Source organism: Lissotriton helveticus, chromosome 9, assembly GCF_964261635.1.
Source record: "Lissotriton helveticus chromosome 9, aLisHel1.1, whole genome shotgun sequence".
Lineage (NCBI taxonomy): Eukaryota > Metazoa > Chordata > Amphibia > Caudata > Salamandridae > Lissotriton > Lissotriton helveticus.
Window position 1 is genome coordinate 781,177,519 of NC_136070.1, and position 17,299 is coordinate 781,194,817.

Genomic DNA, 17,299 nt, shown 5'->3' on the forward strand with positions numbered 1-17,299 from the left:
AGGCTCAAGGGGCCATTTTGAAGCCAGGCAGTGTGCTCAGGCCTGCACCCAGTTTGCCTTGCTTTCATCCATTAGGCCCAGGGGTACTCAGTGGTGCATGGACCAAGTATTTTGTTGTAAACGTATCTAGGACCCTATTTAAATATTCCCGATTCATGCCCTTATGTGGTTATAACAAAACATATCCTTATAAAGGCATAAGAATCATACCCATATTTAGTCATAGCCAATGCAGTCCAAATACGGCAAGGCTACTCTCATAGACTCCTAGAAAGTACAACGCGTTCTTTAAACAAACCAAGCCTCCAGCAGCCCAGGAAATCCCCCTGCTTTTTTTTTTATTTGAACAAGAACTCCTGGAGTCCAGAAAGAACTGTAAGTTCTTAGTGACGTCTTATGTCCAACCTTACGTCAAACTCGGCACCTTCCAGGTATAAATATACCAACGTTGCCTTAAGCAAACACACGGTGGTTTGGAGCAGAGCGGCTATCTACTTGCCCGACGCCCAGCTGATGTGAGTGCTGAAGGAAGCCGACCCTCCCCTTGACGCACTGAGAGAGACGCTGTCTTTTCTCCTGCCGAGAAATCCAGTTCCAGTGTTTCCAGTCACCCTTACGGGTGACTGGGAGATCGAGTCCTGAGAACGAGATACAAGACCTCCTTCATTCTATAACCAAGGTACAGAGCTGATTAGATCCTTAGAGAATTCTTGATTCAGATTCTTGGCAAAAACTAACTTAACTTAAACTGCAGCTCACTTACTCCTTCCCACGTACTAGGGTTAGGATAGGTACACCGGGGTAGGCGTATCTTAGAAGCACCAGTTGAGTACGTTTAGTCAATGATTTTATGTATGTATATATTTTATCCATTTTAAGTATCATATGGCTCAGAAACCATATCAATGCTTTTACAGTAGTATTTCATAATACTACTTTTACTGTACGCACTTTACTTTATGACAATTATTGCAATTGTGGCAATTCACTTCTCTTGCACGAGAAAGAGGACTGTTCAATAAATAACAGCTTTTATTAAAAACGCCTGTCTCTCTATTTCTCTGCACTCTGGTGAAACTAAGCATGCACGATTGAATGAGTGAAACAGCTGTCTATTGTTTTCACACGACTCTAGAGATATACTCCTTGTTCTGGAGGGAGCAAAGTTGTCATGTTTATGCGGGTGTCAGAAACGAATCCCTTCTTGTCTAATCAGGAAAGTTAACTCCTTCCTGTTCATTCGAGAAAGTTTCAAGTGACCTCTGAGCTAGCTGGCATTCATAATTAAGTCTAACATATTCAGTAGAGACCTAGTCGACCTCATTCCTACGTCTAAACTATCGTTTATGTTATTCCAATGCGCAGAGCCTATTGGGAATATAGGAACTACACTACATGGCGCCCAACGTTTGGTAAGGTGATAATTTAACGCAAGATACTAGAGTAACTCAGTCGTGCTTTTCACACAGACCTCTTTTTTCCCGTAAAAACTCCAATAGACGTCTGGAGTGGGTGAAAGGTTAATATCCGCCGGAACTTAGTAGGATAAGAATCCTATGTATTAGTTTTTGGTTTAGTCAACGTTGAAGGATACAGTGTTCCAAAATATTGTGCACCTAATCTTTGTTTCCTTGAAACTTGCTCTGCAACAAAAACTTTCTGTCAGGAAAATGGGGGAAAGTGATGATAAAAGGGAAAGAGCTAGAATAGCAGCTCAACTTTTAGCGGGTGACACAAGTCTCCAAAATGAAGACCCGAATGTTATAATCATTCCGGTAAACGTAAGAAGAACTATAACTCTTAAACTTATAGAAAATGGACTATCATCAAGAGGTGGTACAGTCATATTTGTGGTAGAGGCCCATGAATATCAGTAGACAGAGGTATTCTATTCATGGATAAATTTTCCAGCAGCACACGCTGTGACACAAGATTTCCACTAATACAAAATAGAGGAATTTTCAGAGGAATACGCTCCTTTCGAGGACGTTGAAATTCCACTAACATACCAAGAGCACCTGCTCTGGTTTAATGGCGCCCTAAAACATCAAAATCACATCACCAGGCTCGGTCCACTAGGTAGACCAGGAGCCACATGGCCGGTTCTAGCCAGCTATACACCACATCCTGACATTGGAAAAATGTCCAGCGAAGAACTTTTTGTTAGGCTAAAAGAATTAACAAAAGCATATAGAGAATTAGTTCAATTAACACTTGACGGTATTACCTGCCGCCAGAAATTGAAAGAAACAGATATAGCAGAACAACCTTTTGTACTTGCCAGAATCATAGAAAAATCCTATGAATAACTAGGTAGAGATAGTTTGGGTGGGAAACCACTAAAACCACAACTAATTGAAAATCCTGAAAAAACGTTTATTAAGAATAATCTCATTACTCCAAAAAGAGGTGGGAGGGTAATAAACAGACTAATCCCAGATGCCAGAAGGAAGTTTATTGTTCCCCTGTTGAAAGAGAAAGCATTTATACAGGCTAAACCTGCTTTACTTTTTTTGCTACTATTGGAATCACCTGTAACAATGTATAGTGTGGCAAGTTTTCTTGTTGCAGCCTTTCGAAGTAGGAAGAAGAGACTTGCATTGTAGCCATGGGGGTTTTTAGGATAGCTGAATTAGATTGACTATGAATTATGGATTTCAAATGAGGAAACCTTTTATATGTTTTTATTGTTATTTTATTATATTTGAATGTACCGTATCGTTTTATGAATTGTTGAAATGTTTTTATTGTATATAGCATACTTTTATGATTTTTTGAAAAATCGAATAAAGTGGTTATGATGATGATGATGATGACTAATCCCAGAGAAAAACAATTTCAGTCCAGAGGAAGGTCTCCTCAAAGGAGAAATAGATCTCCAGAACGAGGAGGCACGTCTCCACACAGGGAGCCCTCTGAAAAAAGACACAACCTTAGAGATAGGGATAAATTGAGAAAACCTGACAGATATCAAGATAATGATACTCGTCCCTCTCGATCTTTTCAGACTTCCTCACAGAAATCAGAAAGAAGAGGACGGTCAGAACACAAGGAAGAGCACGTTAAGTCCAAAGACAAGGAACCTGCTCATCAAAGTAAAAAATTACAATTTCCAAAAAAGAAGGTAGCTAGTATTATAATAAAACATGCCGAGGATTCTGAGGACACAACTGAAAAACGGAGAGTGGGCCCACACAATGCTAGACAGCGCAGCAGAAGTAACCATAGCTCGCAAGATCCTGATGAATCTTCTGGAGACAGTGGACACGAATGAATACATTCAAGTGGAAACTGCAGACACCAGAGTTAGCATACCCCATAAATTATATGAAATAACATTACGTATAGAGGGGGACAAAACTAGGAAAATAAAGGGTCTCTTTTGGGATAACCTTTCAAAAGGCTATGATATCCTTCTAGCAGAAAAAGACTGGCCACCACAATTTGTCAGGGAGTGCCCACATGGCGAAGAAATGATTATGCCTGCTTTCTCAAATCAAATTCTAATTCATAAAAAATACACTTTTGCAAGAAAATGGGCAGTGGCCCAAGCCCCTGCATTATATAAAAATCATGTAGGATGGGATGAGGATTCTCCTCACCATAAAATTCAGTTAAAAAATCAACCGACTGCACAAAGGCAGTATCCTGTTAAGCAAGAAGCTAAAAAGCAAGTCAGGGAGATCTTAGATCAACTTGAATATCAGGGGGTGATTGAAACATGCACCTCTCAAATGAACAATCCTTTGTTTCCTGTCTCCAAGCCAGAAGATTCATATCGTCTAGTTTTGGACTACAGACACCTAAACTCCTGCTGCAAAACATTTGCATTACAAAACTCACACAGTGCAGCACTAATGAATAACATCGTGCGCAAAAAATATAAAGCAACATTAGATATCTCAAATGGTTTCATTTGTCAAAACATTACACCTGAAAGCAGGTATTTGACTGCTTTTTCAACAATGGGGGCGCAAAAAACAATTCTGTCGACTCCCACAAGGATTCAAGAATAGCCCAGGATTATTTTCAGCTAGGGTAACAGAGTTACTACAAATGTATGATGATGAGGCATTATCTTATGTCGACGACATCTATCTTACAGACGATAACCTGGAGACACACTTGAAAAGAGTGAACACCATAATACTTGGGTTCGCAGCTGAAGGGTACAAATTCAACTTTAAAAAGTCACGAATTGCCCACCTAACTGTCCTGTTTTTAGGATATGAATTATCAAGTGAAGGCAAAAGCCTAGCAGACAACTTCTTAGAGAAGTGTGCAGTACTCCAAGCACCAAAAACGCTGAAGAACTTACAATCAATTCTAGGTTTCCTGAATTTTGGAAGAACATACATTCTAAATTATGCAGAGAGGGTTAAACCTCTCTATGAATTAATAAAACCTGATTTCAAACCAATTAATTGGACTCAGAAACATACAGAAATTTTACGAACATTACAAACAGACATGTTAACTAAAACAAAACTTCAAACACGCGTAAATGAACGCAACCTTGTAATCCGAGTCATCCCAGGAAGATGCGGAAGATGCGGATTCACGTACCTGACCTCTAATGAGGGAGAAACGGTACCAATAGCTTATAAATCACACTTGTACACACAAGCTGAAATGAAGTTCAGTTCTACTGAAAAAATTCTAACAGCGGTTCAAACTGCTGTAGCAAAAGAAAGAGCCCTAGCCCAAGGCAAGAGCATATCTGTTTTAACAGCAGTATCAGCCCTTGAAGCAGTGACAAGACCACGCATTCCAAATGCAGTGGCATTAGATCCAAAATGGATACAATGGGAAAATTCTCTTGCTACAGAAGACGTGAAACACGCTTTTGATCCAAAAATGAAAAGACTAGAAGATCTAGAATACGAAAGTGAATGTCCTCTGTCAATCGAAATTCTGCCTCTCGAACAATACACCTGTGTAATCTACACGGACAAATTTGCACAACACTACGTTGTGAAAAAACAAGTTTACAATGCAGCATGCGCGATTGTTAAAGGTCGCTGGTGCTTCGGTAAATTCAGACCAATGGTCACCAAAACTGAATCAATCAGAAACTGTACAGCTCAGCGAGCTGAAATAAGATCTTTAAAGATGGCGCTTGAAAATGCCGATCGCGAATTCCCCACACTAATAGTGTGCGATTCGCATTACTGCGTCAAGTCTTACAATAATGACATGCAGACATGGATCAAAAACGGTTACAAAGATGAGACTGGTGCCACAGGACATCATTTGGCGCTCTGTGCCTTCTGCGTCCATAGCTCCCACATAATGCTGATGTCTGCTGCCTGCTTGCCCCCCTGCCGGCCCGCCGCCGATTCCCACACAACTACCAGGGCGGATGAACCCACACACACAACTCACCGGCTGCTCCGGGAGCCGTGCCAGCACCACACGGCCAACGTGCGGGAGCGCGACCGCACCAACAGCGTCAACACGGCCCTCACCCCCCTCACAACGCCACTACCCACATCGTGTTTAACTGGGCTCTGGTGAGGGTCTCCTCCTTCCCTTCACACTTTGTTTTAGACTTTGCTGCCTCCGTTCTGCCTTGGTGCCTGTGGTCTTTCTTCCCTGATCCCTGGTCTCCGGTTCGAACTCCTCTTCCCCAGCTCCTCATGGACAATGAGGCTGTGACTTTGCTGCGGACTGCCTTTCTCCCCCCGGACTTGCCCTCTTCCTGGACTTTCGGACTTGGACCTTTGTGCTCCCCATGATTTTCTTTTTATGACTCGCTTCTTCTTCTACCTTTCTCCTCTGCCATTTTAGCGATCTCTGACCTCCCCCTCTGTCCTTTTGACCTTTCTATTGTCTCTCCTGTTGCCTCTGACACACTCCTCACTGTCTTACTCATTACTATCTGCTTCCCTCTCTCGTTTGTCTCACTTTCCTGCCCTTCTCTGTCCCACCCTTGATGCTGTGACTGCATCCCCCTCTGACCCCACTTAATGGAACTCTTCTTTTCTGTATATAGAGATAACTCTAATCACTAGTATATGCAGTAGACCTTTGTACTCTACTATTCCTATGTGACACTTAGAGTATATCAATTCGTATCCCTTCCCTATGTATATAGAGATAACTCTAATCACTAGTATATGCAGTAGACCTCTGTACTCTCTACCATTCCTATGTTACTCTTAGAGTATATCCATTCGTATCCCTTCCCTATGTATATATAGATAACTCTAATCACTAGTATATGCAGTAGACCTTTGTACTCTCTATTCCTATGTGACTCTTAGAGCGTATCCATTCGTATCCCTTCCCTTTGTATATAGAGATAACTCTAATCACTAGTATTTGCAGTAGACCTTTGTACTCTCTACTATTCCTATGTGACTCTTAGAGTATATCCATTCGTATCCCTTCCTTATGTATATAGAGATAACTCTAATCACTAGTATGTGCAGTAGACCTTTCTACTCTACTATTCCTATGTGACTCTTAGAGTATATCCATTTGTATCCCTTCCCTATGTATATAGAAATAACTCTAATCACTGGTATATGCAGTAGACCTTTGTACTCTACCATTCCTATTTGACTCTTAGAGTATATCCATTCGTATCCCTTCCCTATGTATATAGAGATAACTCTAATCACTAGTATATGCAGTAGACCTTTGTACTCTCTACCATTCCTATGTGACTCTTAGAGTATATCCATTTGTATCCCTTCCCTATGTATATAGAGATAACTCTAATCACTAGTATATGCAGTAGACCATTGTACTCTCCACCATTCCTATGTGACTCTCCAAGTATATTCATTCATATCCCTTCCCTATGTATATAGACATAACTATAATCACCAGTCTCTTCTTTGTGTGACTTTACATCTTGTACATTTGCAATTTTTTTCTGTGTGTATCGTTTATGTAACGCATGTAATCCTAAGTCCTTATGTTTTGCAACTGGTTCTTATGTAAAGCGCTCTGACACCTTCGGGTAAAGTTCGCGATATATAAAATCGCATTAAATAAATAATAAATAAATAAAAAACTTTGGGAACAGGAAGTTCTTTTGCAGAAAGAACTACAAAAGACTCACATGATACATACACTGAGTCATCAACGTGATGGCGTTCACGTTGCAGGGAATTCATTGGCTAACAGAGCCACAGTGGCAGCTGTCAAACCAGCTTCCGTAGCTACAAAAAAGCGCACTAAAAAACAAATAGACGGTGAAACGCTACTAGCAGTAAAAGCCTCAATGAAAGGCAACTATGCGGCGTTACCTCTAAATTATCCACTCGGAAATAAATACATAATTGATGCGAACCCCGTTCCTTTTGCTCAAATCCCTGGAGTGGGGGATAGACTAATTCCAAACACGAACCGGAGATCTTACTTGATTCAAGAAGCGCACATGGGAATGGGTATGGGGCACCAAGAGATATTGAAATCTGTAATAGAATTACAATCACAATACTGGTGGCCGGGGATGAACGTGCAAATTTACAACTTTGCAACGAGTTGTCAGGACTGCAATAGAGATTGCAGTGGTGAACCGGACGAGACACCAGCCCAGATACCTTTATTAGAAAGCATTAGGCTATCTATACGCAAAAATCCAGATGGAAAAAGGCGATCCCATAATTATTAAGACGAGATTCATTTAGATGAGGCCCCAGCGTTTGGCTGACGCCAGAACTGTTATAAAAGATTTGCGAGTCTTTATCGGCACATACGCAATTGCCATGCTACATTCTGACCAGGGTCCTGCGTTTAGCTCTCAGGCTTACAAGGAGGCCATGGCCAGCATGGGCATTGCATTGTGGTACTCTAGTCCATTCCATCCCGAGGGAAATGCGGTAGTGGAGAGAAAAAACCGTGACATAAAGCAATCTATAAAGGCGAGGGTATTAGGTTCGGGTGACGGGTGGGTCAAACATCTAACAAGTGTCCAACGTAGTCTTAATAATCTGCCAAGAAATTCTCTAAGAGGTATCACTCCATACGATCTTTTGTTCGGTACAAGAATGATAATCCAGGATTTAGACTGTCAGACTTCAGTGGTGAAAGAAAAATCCTTTGATATCAAAGAACGTTTGGCTGTTTTACAGGACTTAAATGAAACAAGAAGAAGTCTAAGTAACACAAAGCTAAAGCCAACGCCCACTGAAGAAAAACCACTTGTCCCAGCAAGACCTGTCTGGATTCCAAAGATTGGGGATCTGGTCAGAGAAAAGATAGCGGTGAAGAAGGAATTTGGGCCTTCTTACAGAAAAGCAGTACCTGTCTTAGCAATCACCGGAACAAGATCAGTACTACTACTGCCCCTTGCTGGTAAAAAGGAGAACAGAGTTGTATCAATCGACCTGGTAAAACCACAATCATGTGGCCAATAATAAGTAGTAGGCCCAGTGGACTCCCAAGAAGTAGCAGAAGACCAAACCTTGCTACAATACAAGAGGTTCAAACTGAGAGACTAATCACTTTTGATAAACCTGCAGTGAACAAAAAAGGACTATGCAACAAAGCCATGGAACTTGTGCCTCTTGAAACCCAAATTGCAACAGTTCGTCAAGAAACACCAGTCTACAATGATGTAACCTCTGAACATACATATCCAAAGATAAATGAAAATCAGGAAGCAATTCCCACAATTGACAGAACTGCATCTGGCTACTTCATCAATTTCGATGACTTTTCGGATGATCCAAGTGAACATGAAGAAACCCCAGCAAATAAAACTTTCAAAGAAAAAATGACTGAACTCTTTCATCAACTCAAAGAAACATATCTGATTTCACCATGGATTATGGATTGTGTTAGGTGTACTTTTTCTCCTACTTTGGCTCATCATGATTTTATGTTTGGATAGATTTATTGATGGAAAATATAGTACAATGGACACAGCAAGTCAGAACAGTAACTTGGCCCTAAAGCCTCACAGATCTTCTCACATTGAAAAAATAGAACTGTCATCAGTGAACATCACAGCCAATCCTATACCTGGGGGTGTAGCATGGGACAAAACGGATTACGAAATCTATGGCCCGATTGAGCTCTTGAAATATCCACACCAGTTCAAGGTTTCCTTAAGTGACTTTTTGACACCAAGTACTTTTTCCGATGATTGGGACTTTGAAAATATTAATAATATGATGTCAGATTTAGAAATGTCAGCATAATTCACAGAACATGATTATTTGCAGGGTTCATCGAACTATGAAGAAATGTACTGTTTTAACCACTATGGTCATCACTATTTGCATAAATCTGCTAATCCTAGAAATGTTTTTACTCATAACCAATGGGAACATTGTCCAACACCGCCAAAAGACAGTTCAAAAACATTTTATGAGAAATTCCCATACTTTTCAGGGTTTAACAACACTGATCCAGAAGCATTTTATTTTAGAATGTTAAATAAGACAGGATTGAAAAACATGTTGACAAATACTAAATTGATTTATTCTGAAAACTTTTATGAAAAAATGTCTACATTTGGTTTTGAATTTTGGAAAAATAACATTGAAACAAAAACCATCTGGGGTACAAAAGACTGACAGGTACAAGGTTTAGAATCATTATTTAGAGCCTGCATGATCCCAGAACAGAAAATATTCCTGAATGACAGCATTCAACAAACAACCTGTCTTGGCCTAGCCAAGATAAAAGACTTAAACAAACCGTCTATTCCAAAGCCCATACCTGATAGTAATAGCACTACAGATGTGGAGATAGACGTATCCCATATTTTACACCAAAACAGAACAAATCCTGATTGGAAAAAATGGTTGATCTGGCCCACAGACACTAATAACTGTCATGAAAGATTCCTGAATAATAGACTGGGGTTCAAACAAAACAGGCCAGACCCTAGATATTCCCAGAGACAACATCCAGGGATAGTTACAACATACAGTGTAGGGAAACTATGCCTCGAATGGCTACAGAGATCCACACTGCAGGAAATTAAGCAACACTTAACTTTACTTAAGGAAGGTGCTGACTTGCGAGATTTCATATTGGGACCTCGCAAACAGCGTCAAAAACGTTTCATATACGCCGGTATATACGCAGCTTACAACGAGGCTTGGAAAGTAATGCAAATTCAAACTGCTGAAAAAATACGAGAAATTGATCGTATAAATTTGGAAAAATCACTGTCTGTAGTGGACAATGGGTTAACGACTCTGTCCTCCAGAATTTATTAACTGGACAGCATTGTATCATCTGCTATTGATGACAGGGATATTTTGATAGAGCAGGATTTGCTAATGTTACAACATGGCCAGTCCCAATTATGTTCTATTGTACAGCTAGGCTCGACGTTACAAAATTTGCGTTCAGGTCACGTGCCATGGCGTCTAATCAACATAACGTCATTATTTTCTATCTTTAACCTTACTGATAAACTAATCAGTTTGCACAAAAAGGAGCAGATTATACGATTCTGAGCATTGAAAAACTTGAGAGATTACCAATGACAATGTCAGGGAGACCTGTCATTGAATGGATAATACATAGTACAATCACAATTCCGATAACAACTTTTCAGTTTCAATATTGCCAAAAGTATATACCAGCAGGCCTGTATGAAAGGTTGGGTAAAGGATACATCAAGTCGACCTGGAATTTACCTTATACACATAAATGTTATAGTGAAGGGAAAAAAGAAGTATTTCTTAGTGGTACACTTCTGTGTCAAGGTATTAACTTGCATGGAGCCTGCGAAGGTTCATCAAACAACCTTTCATGTCAACTGCATGGCACCCCTGCAACACAGATAGAGCCTTTTTTCAGACAGCTTTCCAACGGCAGCTACGTTGTGGCATGGTGCCAGGATCAGCCTATCTTGTGAGGGTTACTTCCAGGTTCATTTGCTGTATGCAAGTATTGTATCCAAACAGCAAACCAGACAAGGAGGCAGCAATATGGCCTTCTGTGAATATCTCTTCTATTCGAATTGATACTTTAAGCAGAATGAAGTCTATTCTTTTACAGACAACTGTGCCTTTAACCTCGTCCAAAGAGACGTATGATCTGCAAGTTGCAAGGACAGCGGCAGAAATACATACCCTAATATTGACAAATCGCCCTGTGCATTTCGTAGAAATGTTAAGCCAAATCTTAAACATGTCTGATACCAGTGGCATCGCACATGTATTTAAGACAATTTTTTCTGGACTGTTAGCACCCTTTGAAACAGTTCTGGGCATCTTCCCGAATTTTGTGCATTCTGTATTCGGCGGACTGCCTCTTCTTTTGGGACTCGTAGCAGGAATTTTATTTTTTTTCCTTCTGCTCCGATATGGCAAGTCAAGCCACAGACAAAACTCAGGCTACAATGGAAGAAACGATCGTGGCTATACGATACCGAGAACGGATCACTAAAGTCCTCGTCTTTGCCCGGCTAAGAGATCTGAGTACTACCTGGTTTCTTTCGTTCAGACCAATCTGGCAAGATTGCATCTTACCTGTGCTTCGATGTCTGCTATGCGGAGAAGAATGCGTGTTGGACGTCTGTCTTACACTACCATCAGCAGTACCTATGGATATCGATACTTTGCTTGGTTCGGTAACGGCTCATGCAACGTGTTGTCCCAAGCCGCTACCTATTCTGATGAAGGCATTCCTTGAGACTTCACCATTACGATTAGGTGGCGGTGAAGTACGAGATGAAAGCAGCACCACACAGGTACAACCTTCTGTGAGCATTGCTGATCCAGACATCGATGATGGCAATGATTCTCACATAATGTGAGAAAAACAAGGACCCCCTGGGTAGTTACTAAGCAGACTCCTAGGGCAGGGTAAACACAGTAGTAGGAACTTTCTTTCACATACAATGATTCTCACATATGCACTATTTCAGCTTTTTCGAACTTGGTCGAACTTTCACCTACTGTTGTAGACCAATTTTTCGCAAGCCTGTCTGATATGATGTTCTCTCCTAACAACGAGAATAACTTTTGAAACAACGAGCACACAGCATTCCCTGAACTCTGAATTCGGCCTTCAGTTTTGATAAACAACACTACTGAAAACAATTGGAACTATTTTTTCCCCTGAAAGCGAAATTATTTTTCCATTCCCAAAATATTTACCTTTTTTCTGGCACAAGGTACTCTGCTTAAAGTAGAACTATTCTTAGAGAACAGAACTTCTATTTCGAAACTCTAGAGACAATATTTTGATTCAGCCTCTACCACATGTACAGTATTGTTTAAATATGAAATGAAATGGTCTCGACCTTCTTTTCTGTATTAAGAGCCATTTCATAAATGTAATTTTCGCAATTCATTCAGCCAATATTTATATGCATTATCTGAATGATACCACTGCTTGAAAACCGTACAGTACAAATACTCATTTTCGTATATATACCATATACCATTTCAAATGCAATTTATGTATTTTGGGGTGGGTTGGAAAACACATGCATCGTTATATCTTTAGTATTGCTTAGTATTTTAGTAATGATTGACATAATACGTGGAGTGGGAGTTGTAAAGGTATCTAGGACCCTATTTAAGGATTCCCGATTCATGCCCTTATGTGGTAATACCAAAACATATCCTTATAAAGGCATAAGAATCATACCCATATTTAGTCATAGCCAATGCAGTCCAAATACGGCAAGGCTACTCCCATAGACTCCTAGAAAGTACAACGCGTTCTTTAAACAAACCAAGCCTCCAGCAGCCCAGGAAATCCCCCTGCTTTTGTTTTGATTTGAACAAGAACTCCTGGAGTCCAGAAAGAACTGTAAGTTCTTAGTGACATCTTATGTCCAACCTTACGTCAAACTCGGCACCTTCCAGGTATAAATATATCAACGTTGCCTTAAGCAAACACACGGTGGTTTGGAGCAGAGCGGCTATCTACTTGCCCGACGCCCAGCTGATGCGAGTGCTGAAGGAAGCCGACCCTCCCCTTGACGCACTGAGAGAGACGCTGTCTTTTCTCCTGCCGAGAAATCCAGCTCCAGTGTTTCCAGTCACCCTTGCGGGTTACTGGGAGATCGAGTCCTGAGAACGAGATACAAGACCTCCTTCATTCTATAACCAAGGTACGGAGCTGATTAGATCCTTAGAGAATTCTTGATTCAGATTCTTGGCAAAAACTAACTTAACTTAAACTGCAGCTCACTTACTCCTTCCCACGTACTAGGCTTAGGATAGGTACACCGGGGTAGGCGTATCTTAGAAGCACCAGTTGAGTACGTTTAGTCAATAATTTTATGTATGTATATATTTTATCCATTTTAAGTATCATATGGCTCAGAAACCATATCAATGCTTTTACAGTATTATTTCATAATACTACTTTTACTGTATGCACTTTACTTTATGACAAGTATTGCAATTGTGGCAATTCACTTCTCTTGCACGAGAAAGAGGACTGCTGTCCTACGTCTAAACTATCGTTTATGTTATTCCAATGAGCAGAGCCTATTAGGAATATAGGAACTACACTACAATTTCTGTGGGGTGTCTTGAATTTAAACATCATTGAGGGCATGGATGGCATTGAATTGTGGTGATTTTTGTGTGTTTTTTGACTTTTTGACTTTTTGGGGTGTTGTTGGGGCCTGGCCATGTGGGTGGGGGCCATTTTGAGGCCTGGTCCAGGCAGGCCAGGCCATGTGGTGGGGTCAAGGCTCAAGGAGCCATTTGAAGCCAGGCAGGGACCTCCATCCAGCTCGACCTCCATTACCTCAAGTAGTGGTGCTGTAAGTGAACAACAGAAACGAATTCAGCCTCGCCCATCCTCCACTTCATCTGGCATTGAAAGTCAAAGTAGCACCTCGACCACCAGCAGACATCTCCAGTCCCCAGTTTGGGACTTCTTTACTGTTAGCGAAAAGGTGGAAAACATGGTCGTTGGTTCGATTTGCAAAAGTATTAGTCAGTCGGGGTAAGCTTGGTACCAACTATGGTACCGGAGGCCAGAGAGGTCATCTCAAAAAACACCACACTATCCAGTGGGATGCGCACCTAAGGAACATCCGGGAAGCCAAAAGTAGAACTGATCCAAATGTATCCATTCACATTGCATCTGATGCTGATGAGGGGCTGATTGTGCAGGGGGGAAGTCAAGAACCGACCAACATTTTTTCTGGTACACCCAGTACCCCTGGCAGCAGCACTGCAGTGGTAGCGCCCACACTCTCTACCCTTGCAACATGTATGAGGCACACTAAGAGTCTGGGAGAGACACAATGCAAAAAAGTACATCAATGAGCCTAACTGGTTTGAAGAAGTCTGCATCATCATAATCACGTAAAACGGTCCAGCCCACCATTAGAAGCATGTTTTGGTCAGATGCGCCATTTGAACGCAACCACCCAACGGCACGTCTGTATAACGCAAAGATGGCTAAAATGCTAGCGCTGGACCTTTTCACTTTTTCTTTCGTGGAAGGGGTGGGTTTTCTAGAATTTGTGGCAACAGTCTGCCTTAAATGGAAGGTTCCTAGCCGGTCCTATTTTGCCAGAGTTGCAGTTCCAGCACTACATCAAGATGTGCTGGAGGTGATTGGGGCAGCTTTGCAGAAGAGTGCTGTTCACACTATCCACTTGACAACAGACATGTGGACCAGTTGCCAAGCCCTTGATTACATGTGCATCACTGCACACTGAGTCTGTTTTGCAGGGGTTAGAGACAAGATAAATGCAGGTGTTGACCCGAACACTGTTTTTCAAGCTAGTCGGAAACATGCAACAGTAGCCATGTTTGTCATGGAGAAAACTCATACTGCACCTAACCTTTTGGACGAGTTTGATAGGAAGGTCTCTGAATGGCTGCATCCAAGAAATCGCATAGTTGGTTATGTTTCCACGGATAATGGCAGTAATTTAGTTGAGGCCATGCAGGATGGTGAGTACTTCAGAGTGCCGTGTTTAGCGCACAGTATTAACATCGTGGTGCAAGACTTCTTGAAAAAAGAAAACACAGTCAGCAAGTTACTGACCACCTGCCGAAGAATCTGCACATATTTCAGCCATTCTTTTAAGGCCCGGACGAAGCTGAGGAGCATTCAACATGAACGTAGACTGCCAGTCAAAGGACTGATCCAGGAGGTGGCAACACGTTGGAACTCAACCTTTTACATGCTTGAGCGTCTGTCTGAGCAGTGGGGGGTAAATGATTATGTCAATAAACTGGGTTCTACTATGAAAGACATGAGGCTAGAGTTGGAGGAATGGAAGCTAGATGCAAGCCTGACAGACATGCTTCGACCTTTTGAGGTCTTCACGCGTGAAGTCAGCAGGGAGGACTGTTCTTTGGGCAAAGCTATCCCATTGTTGGTCATGCTAGAGCACCAACTGAAGGCGGTGTCTTCAACGTTCCGAGATGATGCTGAAAAGCAAGACGCATATCATTTGGCGGGGAGGTTATTAAGCCGCCTAGTTGCCAATGAAAGGCTTAAAACCATACATACAGGACAACATTACATTTGTGCCACTATTTTGGATCCACGGTACAAAAAGGCAGTGGCCAGCAAAGCATTCATTCCTTTTGATGAAGCAGAAGTTTCAAAGTACAAACATTGGCTAGCTGTGTCAGCCACTCGGTTTGAAAAAGAGCGGCAGAAAATTCAAGGAGCCGGCAGAAGTACAACTGAATCAGCAGGCCATCCGGCGTCATGTTCCACTTCTGAATCTGTGGCCGAAGGGAGTCACTTTCCCTCACAGCCGTTAACGACACCAGCAGCAACCGTATCATCATCCTCACCTGCACCAGGCCCAGCCATAATATTGTCGGAAGTGGATTGGATAACTCATCAAGGGTTTGCTCGTTCCAGTGCTGCAAAGGCCACAGATGGTACACAAAGTGGAGCAACCATGGAGAACCTTGAGTCGATGGTGCAGGCCTATCTGGATGACCCAACAGAGGTCTTTGTTAATCATAACCCATTGCTGTATTGGTATAGGAAAAGGCCTCTATGGCCACTGATCACCAACCTGGCTCTAAATTATTTGTCTTGCCCACTCGCAAGCGTGTCTTCTGAACGTGTTTTCAGTGCTGCTGGTGCCATTTCAACTTCAAAAAAGACCCGCCTCTCGCCCCAAAATGTGGAGAGGTTAACACTGATCAAGATGAATCAGCACTTCATACCACCAGATTACAAAATAGGTGAATGCACGCAGGGAGAAGAGGACACCGACTTAGGTGATGGAAGTTCTTCTCTGTTAGCTGACCTTCTCCCGTCTCAATTCATAGAGTTTGAGGACGAGCTCTACTTCCCTGACACCGAGGCCTGAAAATGACTTCCTTTTTTTGTCCTTATTCACTTTTATTCCTGTGTGTCTTTCTTTGTTTTGCAACTTTTACCACAACAAAACTCTCACAACAAGTCCATCAGCAGCACTGTCTTCATCTTATTTTCCTTAATGATTTGAAGGTGCCCCAGTCTGCATTCCTGAGGTTCACAAGTTCACAACTCAATCATGCTCCTCTATCCTCCTCCTCCAGTCTCCCCCTATCCATTTCCCTCAAGGCAGATGGATGGATTACGAAGAATAAAGAAACTTTGTTTTTGTAGACGAGTCCCCTCAAGTGGGACTGCAATTACTGACTGACTACATGCTTGCTGATTGCTGACAGAGTTACTTCTGAAATTGACAGGAGAGACTGCCCTGTGGGCCCTCACTTTCCGAAGAAAATGCAGACAAAAAGTAGAACAGGTAATGAATAATGAGAAGATGGCATGCAGTGGACAGCAATGGCTGACTGGCTCCGATGAAACCAATTGCTGTTTGTTTTTTGTGCATTAAATGAATCATATGTCTTGTCTTAGTTATTATTTAATCTTTTACAAAGTAATTGTAACTCATGTCTACTACTCTGTTTTTTTTACCTTGTTTAGTTCAAATTGTACTTCAAATTCAGGGGCCACTATGTTGCATTTTACAATATGCAAAATGTCCTTGGAGTGGACTCACTTGCCAATATACCATGATGATTGATTAAATAATATATCTTTTTTCTTTACAGTCACTCACTGGGATGGATGGATCATCAGCGTCGGTTTACCGAAGAACTATGGCCAATTCGTGAGTGGCAAACAGGTAAACCAGTCTACAACAAGTACTACAGCAGAACTACATGTCTGTCTATTTGTGGTATGTAGTGGTCGAGGGCGAGGCAGAGTACTGTTGTTGTTATGCCAGGCAGAGTCCACTCCTGACAGCAGTTCATGTAAAATTGGGGCTAAGTGGCTTGCTGCATACAATTAGATATGCTTTGTCTGTCTGACAAAGAGCCTAGGTATGCTACATCAGGTTGCTTCACTCAGTGGTGCCTGCATTGACCGTCTG